Source organism: Rhea americana, unplaced genomic scaffold (assembly GCF_003343005.1).
Source record: "Rhea americana isolate MKP2758 unplaced genomic scaffold, rheAme1 scaffold_118, whole genome shotgun sequence".
NCBI lineage: Eukaryota > Metazoa > Chordata > Aves > Rheiformes > Rheidae > Rhea > Rhea americana.
In genome coordinates this window covers 883,137-907,656 of record NW_028185239.1, presented here as the reverse complement: position 1 = coordinate 907,656, position 24,520 = coordinate 883,137, and the positions used below count along the sequence as shown (strand labels likewise).

General features: G+C 40.9%; 1 long non-coding RNA gene and 1 other non-coding gene across 2 annotated transcripts in view; one reads left to right on the top strand and one right to left on the bottom strand.

Annotated features, from left to right (window-relative positions):
* LOC146600698 (uncharacterized) overlaps positions 1-24,520 on the top strand; it is a 152,868-nt gene that overhangs the window by 80,821 nt on the left and 47,527 nt on the right. The window lies entirely within an intron of this gene.
* TRNAD-GUC (transfer RNA aspartic acid (anticodon GUC)) lies at positions 20,186-20,257 on the bottom strand. The gene has a single exon. It is a non-coding gene; the product is annotated as a tRNA-Asp (tRNA).

The window sequence follows — 24,520 nt, the reverse complement described above, 5'->3', positions numbered from 1 at the left end:
CTGTAAATTGAGTGAGGAAAGGGTGAGAGGTTAGTGCTGAGAAGAGTACAGATTAAAAAAAATGCTGGGGAGACAGAGAGGAATGGAAAGGAAGAAATCAGAGCTGTTATTAATACTACTGTATCATCACCCATTAGGCACCAAAATCTTTGATTAAAGTTTGTCATATCTGCCTTGCACAACTGTGAGAGAGAAGGCAGGACATGGGGATACAGCTAAGTGGTGGGGGGCAGCTCATGGTTTCTCTYGTGATGTGCCTCTTTGCCCACAGAGCAATTCAGGGAGGTCCCCTGATCCTTTAACACGGGCACTACGAATCGTATGGAGACTTACCTACAGCACAGAGGGAGAGCTTTCCCAAAGTGATGACTGCCATGTAGGAGAAAGCTCTCAGTGGAAAAAACTGTCTCAGTCCTATGTAATTGTCATCCCCTTGTGCACTGCCAGCAGGAGGAGATGCTGCCTGTGCCTGCTGTTCCTGCAATGATACATTTCCATCAGGTGCCTGCCGGTGTGGTGTCATTTGGCTRCAAAGGGGTGTAAAGCATCCCGGTGACAGTAAATCTTGCAAGGGGGAAGGATGAGGTAAGAGGCTGATAAAAATCATCCATCCTAAGAGACAGTTGAATGTCTTGTGGAGATATATGATGGAGGCATCATATTCCTCTGAAAGAAATGGTGGGATGGGTCAGCTTTCCATTGTATTGTGTTTATTATCTTTAAGTTGATAGAGAAAGGGGATCTTTTCATTGAACAAATAGTGTCCCAGAAAAAGTGTTACAGTTTAGCAGGCCCTCCACAAAGTTCACTTTTCTCTTTGCCATTGCAATAAATGGCAYTGTAGTTGTATGAAGAGGATGCTGTAATACTGAAATTGTTTGAACAAAGTAGGTCTGGGATAAGCCTAATGAAAAATAGTTCAGGATGATTGCTAACAATGAGGTTCACATACTGTTGTAGTCAGTGAACTCGGGATTAAGTTGGAAATAATACTATCAAATTATTTTTATTGCAACTCACATTTTGATCCCCTCTCTATTGGTAAAGCAGTTGCAGCCAGAGCTGTATAAACTGCATGTTCCTTGTCATGCTGATGAATAATAAACACTAAACAGTTACAGCCATTTGTATGCCTACCGTGCTTCGTGCTGATAAGCATTTTTCACAGGTAGGGAAAATAAAGTCCAATATTAACCAGGGCTTTAGAGGAGCTCCATAGCAGAGCACAATAAAGCATAAGAGAAAGTAATTTACTGTCAAAGACAAAGAAGCTGATTCTCAGTCACAGCAGTGCCTCGAAATGTTAGGTTGTATTTACATAGGATCAGGCTGCAAGACCTTGTTTGGCGCTCTATTATTTCACATTTACACCATTATAAGTCGGTTGAAAATTGCCCGTCACAGGGAACGCTCTGATACCATTTTAGTTTCGTGTTTACTTGTTGGGAAAAGTGAACACATTTGTGAATGTAACAGAACAGAAAATTAAGAGCCACCTTTTGGCAAGAAAGCTGCTATTGCCTTAAAGCAACGTAATTTATGTGTCAGTTCTCTTTTTGTTGGCATTTGTGAGCTGCAGTGACATTATTTGAGTTGAGCATTTCCTGAGGACAGCTTGTAAATGCTTATGACTATAAGATTCCTTTCCTTTTGTACTCATTTTTGGCAGCTTTTTATTTATTTTTATTTTAAGTCTTGAGGCGGGGGAAGCATTCTGAGTGCATATGTGCCTTTCATTATACATAGGCTAGTAAACTCTTGTTTGTCTCAGTAATTCAGTGACATAATTTCACTGCAGTTAACCAAAACGATTCTTCAAGTGAAATCTGAAAAGGAGGCTGGAGATGGGATCTGTCAGTGAGAGAGTACTCAGTCATTTTCTTCTAGGCTGTGACGTTTACAAAATGAGCCATGCCTTTATTCTGTTGACACTAGCTCACCACAAGATGTTTGAAGACTTTTTTTCTCTTCCTAAGATTCACTGAAGGCATCACCTAAAGGAGAAAAGGYAGTCTGTTTGCAGAGCTATATCCCTTGCAGGGTGAACACACTGGAGCTCCTGTTACCTGAACTAGCTTCCAGGTCATTTAGGAGACCAGCTCAAAAGCTGTCATCTAGTTTGTAAATCCTGATGTGATTTGCATTCCTCTTGCACCACTCACTGCTAGTGGTACTGCAGCAGCAGAGATGTGTTGATGTGCTGGAGCTTACACGCATCCGTTTCTTGATCTGGAGGCAGGGATCTCTAACAGCCAGAAGTTCTTGCCTCTACTTTTCCCTAATACAGTGACTACAAGCCTGTGCTTGTAGTGTTTTGCTGCATTGCTTGTTTCCATCCCAGACTGCTCTCTGAAGGGGTATTTGGGTTTCATATGCGTGTTGGGGATTGGTATTCTGAGGGCCTTGAATGCAGCTACTGGGAAAGGGGCCACTTTGAATTTAAATTGCATCTTTCCCTGCTCTGTACTTTCTCCAAGTGCATCTTAAAAACCTGTATAAGTATGGGATGCAGTTTCAGATTTTGTTTGTGGAAGTTCATGCTGCTGTGATACAGGCAAATCAGAGGAAATCTAGAGCACAGCAACAAACGTGACTAGAGGACTGGTAGGATTGCTTACAAGGAAAGTTTTAAAAYGTGTAGTGTGCCTCGCTGGCCTAAGCAGCAGCTAATGTAGCACAAGATCAACCTCCGGAGCACTTAAATGCTTCAAGTGCCAGAGGAAGAAGAATTGCAGGAATCATTGTGGGCGTGCAAAGTGGGACAAACCCAGAGGAAGGAGGCCTTTAAGCTTAAGAGCCATGTTGCAAAGAGAAAGAGGTCGGCAAGCTGCAGCCTTTTTCATGCTGGCAACTCTCAGCATCTCCTCATCAGCCCCTCTCCTGGGAGGAACAGGCTGGAAAGAGAGAACGGCCCAAAGAAGAAGGGCAGACAGATTGCAACCCAGCCTTTTCCAGGTGGAATAATTTGTGTATTAGATGTGGGATGGTTTTCAAGGAAAATGGTAGAAGCTCCATGAAACATAAATACAGACAGGCCAGCATGCTGGTGAATGCTCCATAGGGGTCAATTAGGAAATTGTAGAAGGATGTATTAGAGGGCCTATTAATACTTGGTCTGTCTCTGAACTGTAAGATTTAAGCCAAATGTACTCAGCAAACAAAAAAGAGAAGCTAAAAATAAAATTGCAAGACATAATGATTTCCAGTTGCATTTATTTCCTGTCTCGTTGCAATAATCAGCTTGTAAAGCTGGCGGCTTTTATTCCTCTTAATCTGTGGGTCACTAAACACACCAGTCTCAAATTCCAGGGCTTGCTTTGTGCCACAGATTTCTCTCTGATGCCAGAGCAGTTCCTATTACATAGTTTGCACCTTTTCTAACTTTTCTTTCTGATGTTATTTATTTGTTTATTTTGGATATATGCAGCTGATATATCTTTCCAAAGTAACCAAACTGTGCTTACATTTAAGTCATAGGAAAAGAGGAAAGAATAATATTAATCCAAGGAACACCATAGGTAGCCACTCTTTTTTTTCAGTCTAACTAATCTGCTCTGACTGTCCACTGAAATAATATGTACAGGCCAGAGTACAGGGATAGTTACATGGTTTCTTCTCCTAAAAGTATGTCCTATTGCCAATTGGCAAATCTAGCATCTTTTACTTTAGTCTACTACCTAGGAACATTACCATGGTCTAGGAATTTCCATGTTTATTCTTTTCAGCCTTTCTGAAGTTGTTTAGTCTGGTGCAGAGATACAGGTAATTAACAAAGTATTTGCAAAGCTATATAGCAACTGAATACAAAATTCTTACTCCACTTGTCAAGCTGTGATGATGTGATTGTGTGCCTGAGAAACAGGGACCTGGATATATTTTTGTTTTACACATATATAAAATCTAGTACTACTTACATCTCTCTATTTTTTTCCTTTTTTTCCTTCACAAGTTTTATTTGATTTGCACTCATTGTCCTACTTAAAAGAAAGTAATGACATTAGGAGAGGTGTCCTTTCTTTTCCTTCTTCTCCCCCCCACCCCCCCGATGTTTTGGGGAAACCCTGCTAGAATAATGACTCATGCTGACTAACAGATGAGCAATTTTTGATGAGTTTCAGAAGGTGCTTCATGCATCCTTGTTTCTATTCTTGGAATGATGTGGATTGTATTAACATAGTTGCTGAAAAATTAAATAAATAACTTCAGCAGGAGGAACATACCTCTAGGAGTCTGTTTGGACAGCAGCAGTCGCACAAGTCTGGAGAGAAACTCCCAAAGGAAGAACACAGAGTTAAATTCTGTTGCTAGTTCATCTGTTTGTCCCTATTAAAAATGGTAGCTGTATGGGAGTAATAGAGCAGTGTTTGGCCTGAAGTGTTTCTGAAAGGCCAAAAGGTGCTCCATTATCTGGAAGCCCTTTTACGCACTTTCTCCCTCCAGGAGAAAACTGTGCGCAGAGGAAATCTTTGCAACAGATGCAAGGGCGCTGCTGTCGTACAGCCTCATGATTAACCCATCTTGTCTGAAAAGGGTGACTTCCCGAAATGTGCGGAAGCTTCCCAGGGTGGTGATGTTCAAAACCCTGCTACGGTAGAAAGCTCCTCACTGAAGCACAATAATAGGGAAGGAGTGAACGTGTCAGATTTAAAATAAATAAATAAATAAATGAGAGAGGTGGAAGACTAAAATGGGAATGAAGTAGTTGGTTTGGGGATTGTCTTGTTTAGGGATTTTTTTTGTTTGTTTTTTAAGATGAGGGGGAGAACTCTAAGCAGGACTCCGTTGGCAGGCTTTGAGATAAATGCCTTAGGAAGTGGCTATTGATCCTTGCCTGGAGGATAGTGCCAAAGACATTCAACAAAGGGCAGATGAGACCTGTTTTTCTTTTTTAGCATCAGGCAATCTGAGGGGGGACTTCTCTTCACTGTTAGTATTTTGCCCCTCTTCCTATGCCACTGGCATATACGTTTTGAAACAAGAGAATTGAGGCAGAATTGTTTTCATCTCTCCTTGTCTTTTCCTTTCTTGCAACCTATTGAAATGAGAGTGTGCAGTAATCACCATTAGGGATCTGGCTACCGCCACAGAAAGGGCATGTGTCTGATTTTACTTGTTCTTCGTAAAAGGTCTTGGTTTTTTCTCCCCTTGCCTTGAAGGATGTTAGACTTGCAGCACTGTGCCTCAAGCTCTTTTTAGTGAATTTTGTGCTGGGAATGAGTGCCAGTGGGTTAATAAACTTGCGCCTGGTGTTTCTTCACTCTCCCTATCCTCTGCCCGCACCCTTCCGCTGCCCTGTGCATCTCATGCCTGTGGCAGGAGCCAGTGTCTGGCACTGCTGGCGTGAACGTGTCTGGCAGGGAAAGGGGAAGCAGATATTCCTGGAGAGCACCAACTGCTTTCGTCTTGTATTTTACCTTGGTTCCCAAGAACAAACCAGGAGGGCTGATGCAAGGGTCATTTTGAGGCTGAAATTTGAAGGGCCTGGTTTGAACTAGGGGAAGGGGAGATTCTGCTGTCTTTTCAGCAGGGGTATGTGCATGAAGGACTTCCAATAATTTAACTGAAAGAGGCATATGATACAGATTAAGTTATGGTAGAGGTCTAGCAATTTTCTGTGTGGATATACTCTTTTCTGTCCAGTTGTGATTTCGTTTGTCTGAGCTTTATCCTGTATAATTTTAAAAATATGGTATGAATAGTGAAGAACGTTTGCCCTAATTTATTGCTCTAAGTCATTGAATTTTGACTGCCTTAAGAGGTTAAGAGAGTGTGTAGAAGTTAATTGTGGTGACTTCTGTGGCACATGTATTTCCATATTGCAGACTCTTAATCCACCTGTAGTTTGGACTCAAATGTCTAGGTTGTGCTTAGGAAGAGCTAAGCCAAGAATAGAGCTTGCGGCGTAGATTGAGACTGCTTAGTCCTAGATATGCAGTCCTAGATATTTCTACTCACCAGGAGCAGAAAGGTGAACCTGTATTAATTTACTGTCTGTGTTCAGGCTATATCTCAGGGAATTCCTGAAGTAATCAGGAAGTAATTGGTGAATGCAGCAGTGGAAGAGTGTTCTTAAAAGTTTGGGGCACATACCTTCTTCCTATGCACATAAGTAGCTTGACATCAATGAGCAAATAGTGCCCAGGCAACAAAGACAGAAATGTCAACATACAGCAGTTATGATGGGAGAAACCAGCGTGGAATATTTATATGCATTTTGAATTTTGCATGTGTAGAGCAGTACCTTGCAGAAATGTGAAGGATCTGGCCTTGTCTTACAGCTTGTCTATAATATGAAGGTCAGAGCTGGTTAATGGATTGTTCAGCATACATATCAAGCAGTCATATTGTTACTGCAGATACATAATATGGTTTTGTGAAGGCAAGGATGCATCTGTAGGAAGAGATGTAAAGTGCCTGTGTATATTTTTACTCTTGCGCAGACTAACATGTCTCATTTCAACATGGAGCTGCAGAATACTTCATGAGATGTTCACAAGTAAAGATGACTCAATACAATTAGAAACATTCTCTGATTTCTTTTTTAATGTTTCATTTCGTTGTGTTTAAGTGTCTCTCAAGGAGTATTGTGTAGGTGGAATTACTTAGAGGTTAGTAAGACTGATGTCACCTAATGGGACTGTTTGTTTGGACTCAGCAGGATAGCTAAGCACTAAACTATGTCTGATTTCTTTCTTCACACCAAACTGATGTGAGAAAGTTCCCAAACAAAGAGTATTTCACACTACAGATGGAAAAGATTAAAGATAAGAGACTCTCTCCTCATCCCCTTCCAAAACCCCAAACCATCTTGCTTATCCACCTTTATTCAAATTGAGCACTGTTTGCTCTCAGGAATAATTGTATTTTAAGTTATTCTCTTCTGTAATCAAAGAGATTAAGATGTTTCCAGTTCATGGGTACTCTAACTCATTGGTGATAAAGTGAGCGTATGGTAATTCTCTGACAAAACCTTACCAGAATATCTTTCCTTCCAAATTTTAACTGCATTGCTGCCGTAGATATTGCTCTTTTTATATGTCAATATGGACTTAAACGGATATGCCTATGGTTGGAATAGAGTCCCAAACAAATGCTGTTTTGGGGACACATGGAAATAAGAGATGCATTCTCCTCCTTATCGAAGGGCTAAGTATGAGGGGAGGGGAAAATGGAGGCAACAAAATTGAAAAAAAAGAGGATGGGAAGAGGGAGACGAGAAAGAGGACAGATGAGAATGAAGGAAGGAAAACGAGGTGAGAAGAAGGAACTGAGAAGCCTCAAGGGAAGTAATCTTTTAACACAAAGAAAGTTTTAGCTTTCAGTCTGAGTACTCTGCGACTGGTACGTGAGGCTGCACAGCTTAGAGAGTCTCAGGAGCCTGAGCCGTGATGTGCTTGCAGCTGGGTTTCTCATGACGTTAGGGATGTGTACGACTGTATGGAAGACACTGCCCTCAGCTGAGTGAAATGCATGTCAGAGAGGCATAGGTTGTACAAAATGTGCATATCAAACTACTGGAAATCACTCATTGCCACATTTCCTTAATAAGCTGAAAATGACTGACTGGAAAAAATAATCCATATAGACACAGAATTACACTGAATGAACCAGAACCTCTCCGTGAAAGTGATCTTACTGGAAAGCAGTGGGAATGACATGGGGGAGAGAAAAACTCCCAAACTAGCTTCAGCTAAGAAAAATTACTTTTCATTTTTCCAAATTCAAATTTTGTTTATTCTTGATGAGGCTGAATTCTGTTCCCAGAAAGTTACACTGTCAGGGTGTGCTAACTTTAAAGCAGTTATTGGTTCCCTATGTCAGACACTACAGTCTCTGAGGTGCATTGACAGCAGAATGGGGTTTGGACGTGTGACAGAAAGGATAGATAAAAACTATTTTGGGAAATCAAAATAGAGAAACAAATTATTGAATGCATCCATACAAAGTTATACAAAATCTAGGAACTTTTAAAAGTTCATTGACTGAGCCTTCGCTTACCCTTTTTGAGCGGAAGACAAGGGGGCAGTGGTTTTGGTATAATACTCTTTAGTTTGTGCAACTTCTCGCCATAGCTGAATCATCAAACTGATCAAGATATCTTTACTTCTTTCCTCTCCACATTTTCACACCAAGGTTTTGAAATTCAGCACAGAAAAACTAAAAGCTATCGAGATAAGGCTGCTGTTTGCAGAATCCAGCTGATCTTTTACCATGGTAAGAGCTGCTGCCGTTTCTTTAGGTACAACTGATGCGAGCCAGGCTCACACTCTCAGTTTATATGCAGCAACTGAAATGGTAGAGCAACAGCAGAACCAAGGTGTGTAGTGATTGATCTTTTCCCCCTCTTCACTCATTTTTGGCCTATCTTTGTTGGTGTGCTGTCCTATCTGGCTATTGACAGCTACAGCTCTGAGTGGTGGAGAAGGGACAGTGCAGATTTTCACACTTCCAGAGAAAAGAGATGGGGGATTGCATTTCAGGAGGCCAGAGTCGTCTCACTGGTCTGGAATACAGTGAACCATATCCARTTTGCTCCATCCCTGTGACCTGCTTTCTCTGGCCTGGCTAGTCAGTATTGAGGGGTAGGGTCACCACATCACTATTCTTTTGTCCTCTAAGTAGCAACTGCCCCTGGTTCATGGTTTTTGTCTGTATATTTTGTGTAGTGTAGACTCTGGACAGATTTTTGTTTTCCCCAAGACCCATGTACACTACCAAGATAGTATAATGGATCATTGGCTTTATAAAGAATCGGGCTTTTGTCCTTTATCTATTTTGTTATTTARGGGTCCTATATATGTCTAATACTTCCTCTAACTGATTAGGTTTTTCTTTTATAGTCACAGTTTCTAAGTGCCTAAAAGGGTAGCGATACATCACAAAAGAAAGTTTTCTCCTTGGAGTCGCAAAGTACTCATCATGATCCCTTTTCTCTTAACTCTTCAGTTTTCAAGACTCAGATTTTGAGTCTTGAATTTGAGTATTTCTGGCATGCATAAATAGGAATTCAGCGTTCTAGTAATCAGTGAAGAAGATGGTCTCATTTTTTTTGTTTCAACAGTACTGGTGGGAAATCTTTTTTTCTTTTCTTTTTTTTTAAAAAAAGAAAAACAACTGTTGTGCAGTTACCCTTTCTTTAGGCTTTAATCCAGCAAAACACTTTAAATACACAAGTGGCCTCATTGCTTTCAGTGACAATATTCACAGACTTAACATAAAGCATATGTTAGGCCTTGACCCAGCAAAGCACTCTAATTTGCTTGAGCCATGCATCAACCATGCGTTTATGATAGTCTAGATGTTTCACAACTGGACAATAACAATTCCTCATTGTACTTAGTATTTTAATACAATACATTTATGTGGAAGAGCACAGATGAACCAAAACATATGTGAGACAAAGCACAGATATGTACCTAGCTGTGCTCATTAAACATAGGATATTTAGGGGAGTTATTTCTTACATAACTGCTTGCGAAGAACCAAATTTTTTCCTTTTTTTTTTCGTATTGCCTGTGTTTCGTTCTCTCATTTCAACACAACAGCTATGGGAAATAATCAACTAAAATATTAAAATAGCCATGTTTTGCCTACTCATGTGAAACCCAGGTATAATAATGAATCATATAGTTTCCCACTGGAAGCACTAGTGGACACTAACATTACTGGAAGCAGATCGCTAGCTTACTCAGATCTCACCATCTGTCCATTTTAAGCTTTTTTGGAAATTGGCCTGGATTCACACAGAAGGCCCTGGAGAGCCAAGAAAGGAACTTTTAGATAAAAAGGAAGTTTTGAGCAATCCTCATTTTTTATCACCTCTAGTGTAACTCCATTAGCTTTCTCCATGCAACTATTGAAGTCTTGTGTATACAGCATAGAGTTAACATGGGATAGGTTTCAGCAATCACTTTAGCTCAGCCTCCCCCAGATTTCTGCACTGCAAAGACCTATTGCCTCCTCAGTGTATCAGCATTTAATCTGAAGGCATAGCCCTGGGTTCCTTATGCTAAGGCATGCTAGAAGTATATCTGCACAGCAATTACTGCTTTAAGGTAAGTAGCATGAGTACTGGGAGCCGTCCAGCAAGAAATAATAGAATGACAACTACTTCTGCCTGTCAACTATTGGTATGAGCTGGTTAGCTGAAAGTGATCTCATGCATGTCTTTGCTGCCTGGCAAATATAACAGCAGCCTCCTCAGATGTGAAGAACAAAATGGAGATTTGGCTTGTGCCTGAAAGATAAAAAATTAAAGGTCCACATGAAGCAGGTAAGGAACTAATTCTGAAGCCAAGTTACTCCTAAATCTCTTGAACCTGTAGCCTGTGCTGGTTCCATCTCATTTTTGCCATTCCATCCTGTGTAGGTAATCTAATCATGCTCAGATAAGCTTGAGGAAAGAGTCCTACAAGCAGGTAACTCTGAGGAAGAGGCTTGGGCTGAATTTTCACTTAAARAAGGAAACCTTAGCAATTGCATCCCTCCTCAGAATCTTGGACAGAGTGAATTTTGATACTGTACATGTTGTACTGACTGCATCTTGGAACAACGACATAGAAAGACATTTTCCCTCTTGCAAAGACTACTTCTCAATCCTTAAACAACAAAGCAATCCAATTTCCTGTTTTGTGTATCAACAAGCATACTGTCTAGTTATATAATTTCTGTTCTTGGTTGAGAGCTTTAGTGAAATTCAAACCTGAAAATTTCATTCCAGTGCCCAACGCTGTAGACATTTTGATAGTGCATGGTTCAGTTTGATGGCCTAGGTTTCTGAGTGGAGAGGACTTCCCTCCTCTTCTGCAGAATTGAAGAAAGGTTTTCATTTCATATTTTCCAAAATAGAAAAGCTTTATTAAAAAAAAATCCCTGAAAAGTGCCTATACAAGATGAGATAGATTTAAAATTTTCGTCACTTAACTCAAATTCCCATTTAAAGCTGTGACCAAGCTTTATATAATGGCAGTGCAGACGTGGTTTCTTGTTGTGTATGAAACTAAAATAGAATCAGTCTCATCTTCCCGCAAAACCTTCTGTATTCCCTGGGGCCACACACTAAAGAGCCTTTCTCAGCAACTTTGACCAGCCACTAAATGAGCTCTAGTTCTGATCTTAGTATAGATGGATGGTRATCTTACATACTGCCAGCCATGGTCCTGGTGACCCAAGTGACGATGGTGTGCTAGTGACGCCTACTGAGGCATACACCAAAGTTCAGACAGTTTGTACCATTGAAGGTAATGGAGAGGAAGTTTCAGAATGTGTTACTGTGGTTAAAATTCTAACTTTAGTAAAGTTATTCCTTCTGGTTAAATTTTTCAGTAGTTACAGATATATAATACATTTTTCACTGCCTATGGTGAGAGGTAGGGTGCCTTGGTGACCCAAGACAAGCCCTTGCTGGTCCTCTCTTCTTATTTTGGAATGTTAGTGGAAAGATTTATTGTCTCATTCCTTCACAGTGGCAGGAGATGTGGCTATGCAGGAAACAGTCTTTCAAATGTGGTTTATAAAGACATTTAGCATCTTCCTGAATTAGAGATACCTACGTTTACTTTCTAAATTGGAACAGCACATCCATTCCAAAATTTTGTTCCTGCTGGAATCTCACCAAAAAGGATAAGCCTAAGTCCCTCACAAATTTGTGAGGAAGAAAGCACAATAAAAAGATTGAGTTAAGATGTTTTATCGCATAGAGTTATGTACTTTGTGATCAATGTGTTGCATGTTCAGCCAAAGCAGCGTGAGGATGGATGGAAGATGCTGGTGGAAGGTCGAGCTGGGGAGGCGGCGTGGGGCTGTGGAACGTGGCAGAGGAGGCCGCCTTGACCTTTGTCAAGATCAGGAGAGCAAGCAGTACGTTAGCTTTTGCATTTTAATCAACGTCTTTTGAAACAGCATTTTGTACTTGTTACAGATGTGATTTGAAGTTTTCATGTTGGAACGTGTTAGGTAGTTGACTGTGGTCTGTTAAACATCTCAAAGATGTTAAACCTTATCTCTGCTTTAAGACAATAGTTGTAAAAATATATCTCCTTTCAGTTCCAGCTCAGCTCAATGAAGATGGTTTTTGCCTAAGGTTTCTCGTTGTTATCCACAAGATGAGGAATTACTGCCTCTAGCCCGGTGATTAGTGTGAGCACTCCCTAAAACACACATTAGGGAAAATTAGCCAAGTTTGTTCAAACCACCAAATTAACTTTTTAAGCCATTCTGCTGTTTTTTTCTGAGGTGGATTAGGGAGAGCTCTTGTGAAACAGCTCTCCCAGCTGAACAGGGAGCATCTGTGACAGAAACTTTGAGCCCCAGCAGAGGGCTATAACAAATAGCAGGGGAGCAGGATACGTTTTTTGATCAGCACTGCTCTTTGAAAGATAACCAAATGGCAGAAGGGAAAGGGGAAGGGCTGGCAGGATACAGGGATGGTACATGTCTAGAAAGGAGAAATATTTATTTATTTGTGAGGGTTTTTTTTTTCCAGAATCCCTGTCCTGCACCCACACAAACATGCCATTTTGTACCTGCCTCTGTTTTGAAGCCTGTAACCTGTATCTTCATCTTATTTGGCCTTGTATCCCTACCTAGTGGAAGGAGCAGCTTTTCTAGCCAGTGTTCTCCACATGAACTCTACCCTCTCTAAATCAGGCCCAGAAGGTGTTTATGGGARTTTTATTTCTGCTATTTTTTCCCCCTTGCCAGTATACATCACCCCCAACTATATGTGCATTGGGAGTTTAATGGTCTAAAACCAGATGTTTGAAACATAGGTAATAATACAGCAGGATGTTTAGGCTAGGAGAAAACATGGATGTATCTTTTTTACATTTTTACTTACTCATAAACCTCCTGCCACCCTAAAGTGGAAAATGTATTCCCTTTTAAAGAGAACAGCAGCTGTCCCATTGGGTAGAGCTGTGAAGACCTGTAGATCATTTGTGGCACTCTTCATACTGTGACCATTCTAATGTTACTTCATTCTGAGATCAAGGGATGTGCTGGGACAAATAATGTTCACGTTGCCAATTTAAAGAGGATCTGAGAAACACATGTGTTCCCAGTTGTCACAGCATAACCCCTGGTTGTCTGAAAGCATGTGAGAGAATCTGAGAGGCGAGACTAAATAGAGGGGAAGAAAGTAAACCTCCCACACCTGATTTTCACTTTCCTTGAGTCAGATAGATAAAAAGACATCCCTGTGACATGTCTGTATCATATCTGATCTAATTAAAGCTTTGAAGAGTTGGTAACTGTAGTGTTAATGTTAATCTGAGTGACAGAATGTTTCTTGGAGTTGATGTGAGCTAATATATCAAGAGGGAGATAAATTAATCACTCTGCCCACCTTCATTAGTACCATCGTGAGGAAAAATTCCTGCTAACCAGGAATCCTTTGTACTGCTCCTGCAAAGGGTTATGCCTGAGGGAGGAATGGTTTAGAATGAAGAAAGTTAATTTTAGGAGTGGAAAATAGGTGAAATGAAGTGAATTCAGGAGTGAGTAATGGGATGGATGACTGAGTCCTCCATGTTTAAGTTAAAAGTACTTTTGCTCCCTGAACACACCGAAGAGGATGACAGTGAGATACATGAGAGAGCAACATTAATCATGATAAATTTCTGAGAACCTCTGGAAACAATAAAAATTCATGGAAGAAGTGTGCACATTGAACTTTCCTCAGGCTCTCTGTGAAGATCTGATCACTGCTGTATTTGTAGAGTAGCCACAGCAAAAAGACTCTTTCATGTAAGCCACATTTGGCTGATACCTCAGTGAAAATCTTTGCAAAGACCAATGACCTTGCACTCCACAGAGTCCAAATTAATTCATGAGGAGGTCAGAAGAGAGGGCTCCCAATAACTTGCATGGCTGCTAGACAAAACCTGTCTTGTGTTTTCTACCCAAAGGACTTCACAAAGGTACTGCTCTATTTGTTTTATGGAGAGAGCAGGCTAAAACATACAGGCTAAGTGGCTTTGGGGCTACAAAGCAAGCTAATGGCAGGCTGAAAAGAGAAAATCTTGTTTCTTCATACCTTGGCCAGTCACTGATCTGCTGAACCATGGTCACAAACCTTCTCCTCTACCTTGTTGTCCTACAGCATGCAGCTTCATAGCCTCCAGGAGGGTAGTGTTCCACAGTGGTGGGTGGTGACAGAGGCTTCAGAGGCTTTTTCCTCATGTGTTTCAAGATTCTGCATCCCCATGGCTTTGGCTCTTTAGTCAGCTGTTCAGCAGAGTCTCCTAAATCTGCCTTATTCTGAGGGAAACATTGTTCTTAATAAAGCTACTAATAAAACAGATGCTGGGTCATTAGGCACTTGTAAGAAAAAAATGACTAGCATATTGCATGTTGGAGAGATGACAAACTAATAAGGGCTGTAGCTGGCTGATGCAGTAGATGTATGGTTGAGGGAACTACTGGTGCTTGCTGGATGCAAAAGCAGTGAAAGATGATGGCTCTGTAGAAAAGCAATAACATGAGAGTCATTTACCAAATAATAAGAAGCAGGTGTGATTTGTCATGCTTTTTAGCCTTAACGCTAGTTTTAGAGCTTTGTTAGGAGAGGAGGAAGAAGCTATAAATTGAAATGAGTCTGATCATCAATCAAAATGTTCAAGTGAAAAACAATATACAGGGGTCTGCCTGGCTCATAGAGAAAATGTAATGGACTGGGTTTTCCTTTATGACTGAGGAGTTATAACTCATGACTGCCAAGTCAGAAACAGTTCTTTTTTGAAAACTGGAATTGAAAAGATACCCGCATGTCTTAACCTCTTTATACTCTTGGGATATTAATGTTTAATATCAGGTATTAGTTCAGCTGCCCAGGGCTGTCAGGGGCAGCTGACTTTTTTAGCTTATAGAGTGATTTGATAGATTTATCAATATTATAGGGAGTCTTATTCTAGACCATATGGAGGCTTCAACACAAAAATATTTGCATTCCTGCCACACACAACAGTGCGATCCTATCCTTCTCCTACTCCCATTTTGTTCCAGATCTGGAGGAATCTCTGGGTGCAGCATCTCTGGGACATTGAGTTCTAAGCTTTGAAATCTGAACTCTCCATTCTGTGATTGTGTTTTTAGGCTGAGGATCTGCTTTTCAAAGCAGATTTTTCCTGAATTTTCTTCTGCAGATTTCACTGTCACTAACAATTGACACACACTGTCCCATCAGGAAGTTTGCCATTTTTGTTTCTTCTTTCTGCARTTTGGGTATTAATGGCTTGTCACACATGCTCTGAAGACACCAAACCACATGGAGACTCTGAAGCAGTGTTTATTGGTACACACTGTATGGAATCAGCTGCACCACTACTATACACTTCTGTCTGCTAAACCAATACTGATTTTTTTGCCAATGTGTTTTCTAGAGGCATGCCCACATGCAGATGTAAGCTTGTGGTCTAGGCCTCACTGAGAACAGCGATCTTCWCCTCCTGTTGGTGAAAGAGGAGGAAGAAAGAGTTAGGCATACTGCTAGCTGAAATGGCACCTCCCATATATTTCAGCTGTAGAGATGAAAAAACAGTGACCAACATTATTTTTATTGTGTGATATCAGAGGTCACATAATTGCATTTGAATGAAGGAGTGCGTGTCATAATATTAGCTCAGTTACGTATCATAGAGCATAAAGGCTGAGCCGTACATAATGTTGAAGACATGATTATCAGGTGTGGAATTACCTATATATTAGAATTATGAGAGCTAATGAACTTTCTTTCTTTGATCATAATAAAATTGATCCCTGATAGGAATCTGGGTCGGGTTTATTCTTTTTCATTGCTGCTTGAAGCTCTGATCAGGAACTGGAAATCTGGCTCTAACGTGATTAAAGCTAATGGCAGATCTTGAATCATATCTAGAAAAGTCAGTATACTGAGGAGCTATCTGAAGGCAGCATTCGCATTTAGGAGAACAGTGTAGTAAGACAAGATGAAAGAATTTCTGGGAGGAAACCTGTTCCTACCTACACACAGAGAGCTGAATCACCTTATCTGCCTAATGGGGCAGGCAACACAAATGTGATGGAGCAATAAAACGTTCAGGAAATGCAGGACAGGACCTTTTCTGAGACACCATCTCCCAGGAAATGGACCTGTCTGACTTGCTTGGACATAGCTAGCATTTGCCAACAAACTGTGAGGTAGTTGGCAAGTACAGGATATGGTGAAGAAGAAACAGTAGCAAATGCAAAAGGTATTTGTCTTTGTGATGTGACTAAAGACTGATGGAGAAATTGAAGCAACAGAATACTGCCAAGAATAATGTAAGAGCAGGCATTTGGTGTTCATCTGTATAAATGCATRAAAGTGAAGGTACTGTTTTATGGATTGTCCACCATCAGGTAGTACCCCTTATTCCTTCCTTCCTGTCTTTTTTTTTAATAGTTTTTCTTCTTTTATATACACACTTAGTATTTACAAAAGAGAAAGCAGTATCTGCTTAGACTGACCAGGGAAGCTGTTTACATTTTCCTGCATTCCTGATATTAACTCATTTTTACAGGAGCCTTTAAATATCTTAATATAGAGCTTTCTGACAAATATGCAGGGCAGAAAGGTTACCAATACCAGTAGGTTTTGGACATAAGAACCTGCTTAAGGCTGAAATATTGGCATATAGTATCTTAGCATGTGATGCATTTGCAGCCATGTTGTGCTGTGCATATATGTTATGCTGGTGAACATTTCTTCACTGATTGTCCTGGAGACTAAATTGTTTACATGTAGAACAGAGAGGATTGGCAATAGGAGTGCATACTTGTATTGAAGCAGCAATATACATTTATTTGTCATTATGTTCAACTTGAACTGTTTTTTTTTAATATTCTGATCTCTCCATGTGCCTGTTGTCATCACTCTAATAATTTACCTTCATCTTGCAAACTTTTATCCATGAAATTAAATGGACAGATCTCTGTGGGACAAAATAAGTGAGGAATAGTTACTGATGGACACAGCTGAGGAACTGGGCCCTCAGAGAATTTGGTAGTAGCATTTAGTATCTGAGAGATCTGTGATACTAAAGTATAACATAGCACAAATGTCTCACTAATAGGTATCAGTATGCTATGAAATCTAAAACACCGTTCCTCCCATATTGACCTAGATAATGATATAAAGTTGTTGGAATGTATGCTGGCAAATAATATGTACTTTTCAGAAAGTCAAACTACATTTTGACAAATTTTCAGTATTTAAATTTCATAGTTTTTCTTTAAAATTTTATGTTGGGTAGCGAGTATGAAACAGCTGTCATATTCCTGACAGGAATAAAATCTCTCCATTTGTATTCAAAGCTTACAGTCCCTCTCCTGGTACTGTGAGCAGATACAAATGCATCAGTCAAAGCCATCTGTTAGCCATAATGGATTAAAAAGAGCCTGGCCTAACTACGCACCTTTTACAAGGTTAGATATCAGTCTAATGTTCTGAAAACTTTCAAAGCTGAGAGTTTTATTGAGGCTTAGGTTTATCCATTACAGAAAGTACATAATTGAGGTTATTTTCTTGGCTAAGCACTGAAGCATCAGGAAAAAATGCCAAGTGGTTCATAAATTGGAGTGGATTTGTTGTCAGCTGAAACGATCTGAGTGATGGTTCCATTCACAAATGTGATCTGAGACATTTTACATTTCAAACACAGAAAGCATCTTAGTTGGCTAGATCGACTGTTCGGCTACAAATAATTCAGCTGCCTTTAGCAGAGAYGTGCTCTTCTGTTGGGCCAGTGAAAGTAAGTCTCCGTAGTGAGACCTCATCTGCAGAGCGCTCTCCCTGAGGAATCCCGTCGCATCCCGCAGGAGCTGGCTTCAGCTTCAGCTAGCGACTTCRTAAGTCGCTCCATGCTGGGCTTGGCCATTGTTAACCACTGATCGTTTCATCTGTCCTTCCGTGCAGATGGCTAAGGGACTTTTGGGGAGATGGAGGGGGCAGGAAAAGAGCGATGGTGCCCATATACTGGATGTGGATCATTTAAGTCAACGTTTCATTAGCAGATTATGAAGGGCTCAGGTGTCTTCTTGGCATGAGGCACCAAGTAAATTATTTATATAAATAAAGAGTCATGCAAGACAATTAGCAGCTGTAGAGYTAAGCGTGATGTATGCTGGACTCCCTCCCCCTCTATAGCTTACAGTGTAAAACTCTTGTAAACAGGGGGCTGTAAGTGGGTCAGTTGCTTACTGGCTTTACRAAATCAGAAATTGTACTTTTGTTCAACCAGGAAAAAATGGTTGTGACTAGAATCATCCTTTCCACCCCTGCTCTAGGGTATTCCCTTGCGTACTAATCCTTAGGTGATGTAAGTTAACACAGTTCCTCTGACAACAACACGTACATCTCTCCCATTCTGCTGTTAGCATCGATACGCATAGATTAATGGCATATGTATGTCTATTGCCTAATCATCATCAAATAAGGCAGTGGGGAATGAGGATATCCTGACTATGAAACCTTTGATATTCCTGTTTCTGGATCAAGAAGGGTTTATGTAAACCAGCTACAGTGTCTTTGTACTATTCAGTGCATACCCGTCTGGAAAGGTTTACAGGCACAAATGCACAGAGGCAGCTCAAGTCCTGGAGCAGGAGAGTGGTGCAGAGATGGGGCTGCACATGTGCTAAGCAGCCCTGTGTGTGTGTGTAGGAGCTCTGGAGAGGSTGTTATAGAGACAGCTGTGTGGAATCAGCTCAAGAGCAATACTAACCGCGAGTGGGCTCCAAGCAAAGCAACATAGTGTGTCTGCCATKTGCTTCTCCCTTTCACAAACATGTTGCCACACAAGCTGCTTCCACACCTGCACTGGCTCTGCATACAGGTAGATACAGACAGATAGATGCCACATACATACAATTCTGTGTCTGAAGTAGTAAGCTGTATTGGACATAAGCTGGTAAAGTCTTAGGCTAAAAGTATGAGGCTATTTTGCATGTGAGAGGGAAGCGGATAAAGAACAGCTGCTTCCAAGAGCTGCACTGAGAAACTCCAATTTAAAGGAAAAACTTTTCCAAAGCGTACRTCAACCTTTTCTCTCTGTGAGAAGAGTGCTTTGCTACCTGTACATCATACATACAAAGCAAATTGGGTGCAACTTTTCCTTCAGAAAGCTAATTGTTTTGTTTAAGGTTTTTGTGTCCTGTGTGCATGTAATCACAGTGTGGGATGAAGTGAAAGGGGCTTTTTCTGRTTCTCTGTGTTGTCTCAGTCAAAGGGCTGCTGGAGTGTTAGGCGCTCTGTATTGTCTTGGCAGTGATTTCATGTCACTTAATAACAAGCTATTAGCACAACCTTGCCGCTGGGGTTTGTCACTTTTTGTGTATGAGTGTGTACATGTGCTTTCTCACTAAGTCTCATCTCTCCCAGCCTATGGTCTGGTCATTTATAACTAAGTTCGTAAACAGCATAATAATGCTGGAAATCACAAAAGAGCGAGCTAATGGCTGCAGCTGCTATTGTGAACCTGATTTCCACAGGCTCAGCAGGGCTTTGGTGTATCAGAGGCCAGTTCAGTAAAAGGGGCCCTGCTRCTGCAGCTGTGCCTGAGCAGTTGGATTTTTTGTTGTCAGCCTGGAATAGAAGTGATGTTGTGGAAGCTGCTGACAGCCTCCTGCAAAGGGCTGAGCGACCTTGGCAGGAGCCTCACGCACTAGAGGGTTGAGAGCAGCATCCCCGACTTMAGTGGAGGGTATCACTATACAGAAGGTCTGTATGAGCTCAGGCTCCAGTTGGGCGCTGAGGAGACTTTGGTAGATATACTGGATGCTTTGCCCTCTAAGAAAGGACAATGCAGCAAAGAAAGTAGAAGAGAAAGGAGGAATTCATCTAATGCCCAGTTTCATGTTTCTGTGAGAGCAGAAACATTCCTTCCTGTGAATTAGAGAAATCCTATGCCAGCTCAAAATCTGGCTATTTTCAAACCTGAGATTTTCCTAGTGGAAGAAGGACATAACGCCTTACACTTCACCTATCTTCTGTGCCTAGAGATTCTTGTTCTGAGTAGGTATTATCATAGAATCGTAGATTTGGTAAGATTGGAAGGGACCTCTGGAGATCATCTAGTCCAACCCTCAAGCAAGTGGCCCATATGGGGATTGAATCCRCAACCTTGGCATCATTAGCAGCATGCTCTAACCAACTGAGCTAAACTTAACCCCCAAAAACTGGCATCACAGCCTCCCCGTCGGGGAATCGAACCCCGGTCTCCCGCGTGACAGGCGGGGATACTTACCACTATACTAACGAGGAGCTGCCTATTACTGGCATACTCCCAATGTTCTCCTTTTTGCATGTAATCTCTTGATACCTTCTGTTTGCCATCAGCACAAGTACTGGGTTTGGTCTGTCAGTACTTTTAAGGGCAACAGTGAGTGACCTAGAAGAGGCAGAAGCAGACCATTTTCCTTTATCTTCTGTCCCTATTCCCTCATGTTAGCACCATGCACTCTCTGCYGTGTGGGAGAGGAGAAGCTGTGCACTTGCAGTGTACATACATCTCCTTGCTGAGTTAATATCTAGGRTGTTTGGAAGCACCTGTGACACTGAGATAGAAAATGGAGCCTCTGGTCTCTAAGAGTTGTTGTGTGCAATTAAAACTTACTTATTCTAGTAGAACTGCTGGCTGTACTGTCATATTGGTGCATATTGAAGGGCCAGATTTTGGTAAGACATTTCAGAAGCTGGAAGATAGCACTCCTTGGTCTCCTGTTCATATGGGCTTGGATGGGCTGGTAGGTTTCCTCTTTTCCGGTCTCCATAGCTTGCAAAATGTAATGCAGTGTATTTATAGATCAGGCATACCAAGGGGTACCATCTACAGTTCCTTGTTAGATGATTTAGGCCCAYAGTGTTTGTAGTCTGCTTCCCTAAGAAAGTGAAGCTCATGCAGTTGTTTTGTCTCTCTCTTATAAATGTAGATCCTTCTGTCCCCATTTCAGCCAAATTTGAAATTATCTTAAAGGTAATTAAGTACTTATAAACTGGCATTTGGGAAGAGGAAAGCAGTCCAAATGCTGCCCATACTGAGGGAGAGGAGAAAAAAAAACTTGACAGCTGCATGAGCCAACTAGTTAATTGGCACGTGTATACTGATGTATGTGTGTATCTGCAGATAAGCCACAGCACAAGGCATTTCTTGCTTGTGGGTTTGATGTGGGGGACATGGTTATTGATGTGGGGCTCTRGTTATCACAGCAGGGGAGAAGGAACCTGTGACAGTAGGGTGCAAATCTGTAGGAATCAGATAAGGATATTTACAYATTTAAAAGATAATTCTTCAGGGAAAATGATAGAGTTGTTCTATAGTGAGGATGTGAACTACACAACAGAACCTATTTGTGATTCTTACAGCCCCTGTTACGTACTACTTAAATACCTTGCAATATGTATACATTTCTCTTGGTCGCACATTTTGTTATTCCTTGTGTTACTAGCCAAGCATTATCTCTTCTCAAGAGGTCAGTATGTACAAACTCAATCTGATTTTTTTTTAAATGTTGAAATTGCAAATATTTAAATACTTTTAAAATTCTGACCTTATGTGACTTTCTCAGAGTTTCATGGAAAGTATTCTGCAAGGAAGGAACTGAAGTTGTTTCTGCTGGGTTGCAGGAGAGCATTTACATATGCCAGAAGCATGGGCTGTGTTGGCCAGCACAGAGCCAAGGAGTATGGCAGGAGTTTGCTTCATTTGGTGGTTGAGTTTTTGATGACCAGTGTTGCATAATAAAAACTGCCCAGATGCAAGTGCCAGACCTTCCTTAAAGGCATTGCTCCTTGTGCAGAAAATGAACATTTACCCAGCTGTACTAGCAATACATCCCCCTGTCTGCAGGTAGCAAGCTAGAATAAAGGCATTGCTCCTCCTTACCTCTTAAGGATTTATACTGTGAGGCATTGAGTCGTTTCCACAAAGAGCCRAGTGCTTTCAGCTCTCATTAAAGTTAAGTCAGCCACCACTGGATCAGACTCCTAATATTTTTACTAATACCGCAACCTGAAATACGTTGGAGGAGAGGGTATGGAGAATTATTGTATTTAAGCCATACACTCTTTGTTAACTTACACTAAAAACACACATAGTATTCTTTGGAAGGAAGAGGAATGAGTCTTTGGAAAGCACTTCCCCCCCAAAAAAAATCCCATGACTTTTTTTCTTTTCTTATGAAAATTTGAAAATATTTAAAGGAAATCAACCATCTTTGCAAAAATATACCTATTCTGAAAAGAAAGAAGAAAGTTTCCATAAAAAACTTTTACCAGCTCCTACTAATTCCATTTAGTATTTATTCTTAATTTAAAAAATTGTCATAGTTCAAACTCTATAAAAGTATTTAAATTTTCTCTATGAATGTTTTTTGTCTGACAGTACTAATGTGATTGAATCAGTTCAGTTCAGCTTCAATTAGGAAGATGAATGTATTAAGACTCCCCAACAAGGCTGTCTGTCAGGAATACCGGATTATATGATCCCGCCATTTGGCTCAGTGTTTGCTCTTGGTGAAGCTGATAATTTCATTGCCCTCGCTGAAGTTGCATTTCATTCTCCATAAATTCTTTAGTGCCTTTTTAAGAAGCCTCTTGTATTGAAACACTTTGTCTTCTGAAATGTCCTAGTTTGATCTGTCATTATGGTGGCACGTCACATTCAGTTACTGCATATGTCTCACTAGGTGCAATGTAGTGCTGGCTGCCAACGTAACTAATTGTGAGAGAGTCTTGTTCGTGAGGCAGTTTACTGAAAAATGCAGCTGAGAAAGGCGTTTTCAGAGTATCTGCTCTTTGAACTGTCTTGGCATCAGTGAAACACTTCATTATAAAGGGACATAATAGAAGCATAGCCTGTGTCTAGGCTGGGAAACTTCTGCCTAAACTTCACACTGTTGCTACCCTTGGTTCAACTCCATCAGTGATAGCAACTAAGGGAATAAWTGAATAGGCTGCTGATTCCCAAAGTTTTTGGAGTGATACTCACAGTTGCTGCTGCTGTGGCCTCCTGCTCTTCTGTTTGCCCTCTTCTAGCCAATGCCTCCTTCTGCTGTCTGGAAGAGCTACTGCTGCTTGGTTCCTCTTCTCCCCCATGCTTTGCTCCGTGGCCACCATGATGCCACTGCTGCCTTTTCTCCCATTTGGAGTTGGTGGCTCTGGCAATGCTGTTGCTGGATGTGAGTGAACAAGCCCAGCAGAGCTTGTATGCTTTGGGTCAGTCTGATGCCTTGCCCACATTCCTAGGGTGCTTCATCAGCTGGGAACTGGTGATGTGAACATGGCCCTGTGCTTCAAGCATAGATGTTTCATCCTATGCCAGCCATGTCAGCGTGACACTAAAATTTAGCATGCCAGTCACTGTTACTTCCCTTGATACAGCTCTGACAGAGAAAGTTGGAAATTGTAGCAAAAATGCTCTATTATGTTCAAACTGAGATTGAAGATAGTGCCGTTAATAAAGCTATTGCTAGCAAATAATACCTCTGTATAGAGAGAGTCTATCATTGCCCTTTTCAGCCATCTGTCTCTTCTTTGTCTCTCCCACATTCTTTGTGCTTCTTTCTGTAATATCTGTTTGAAATCTTTTGCCTTATTGGCTCCCCAAGTTTATGAAAGCTGAGTTCCCTTTTCAAAGAGAATGAATTACACCTTGCTATAACCCTGCAGTATGGGATTAAAAATCTACAGTTCTTAATTTTTAGTTTTCTGAACCCACCTTTGATAGTCGGAAGCATCTTAAGTGATCTACAGGTACCTTGGATGATATAAGCAGTGGTATAGACTGATGTAAGTCTTGCTCACTGACCAGTCCTCTTCTTTCTGTCCAAGAGYGGCTTCATAAGGTGTGTTGCCATCTGAAGTGTCATCCTTAACATCTGAAACAGCAGTACCTGACATGAAGGGTTTTGTTTGCAGACGATCTTCAAAGCCAGGTCACACATCCCTCCTCCCTTCTCTGGGATTATGTACAGTAGTACACTGTGGAGTCTTTACCCGCCCCCGCCCCCAGGTTTCTCAGCCTGTAGAGTTTCTGACACACATTTGTGAGCTTATTTTCCTTGCAACCATAAATGATAAAAGCAAACTATTTCTAATAGAAATGGAGATTCTTGTCTTATCATCTCCCCATCCTCTCAGGCAGGATCTGTGGCTTAAAGAGACACATTAAATACACAAGTCTATGAGAAAACTTGAAGAGAGGTAGTTATGTATTTCATTTCATATTTTAAGGATATTCTCTGCCCTCGTGACAGCTGGAGATAAAGCTGTTAGTCAGCAAAAATCAAAATAACAGTAGGAGCTGAGATCTGGAGAAAATCAAGATCACTGTGACTATACCTCTGTGCTCCCTATGAATTTGTATCACACTCTTTCTTCACTGTCCTCCTCTCAGAAGAAAAGAGCACTTTAACTTGGTAAGATTTCRTTTTTTAAAACATTCTTTGACCTTGAGCACATCAAAATGGATCTGAAAAGGAGGCGTGACACTTTGAAAAAAGGCTTACTTGAATTTCTGCTACACCA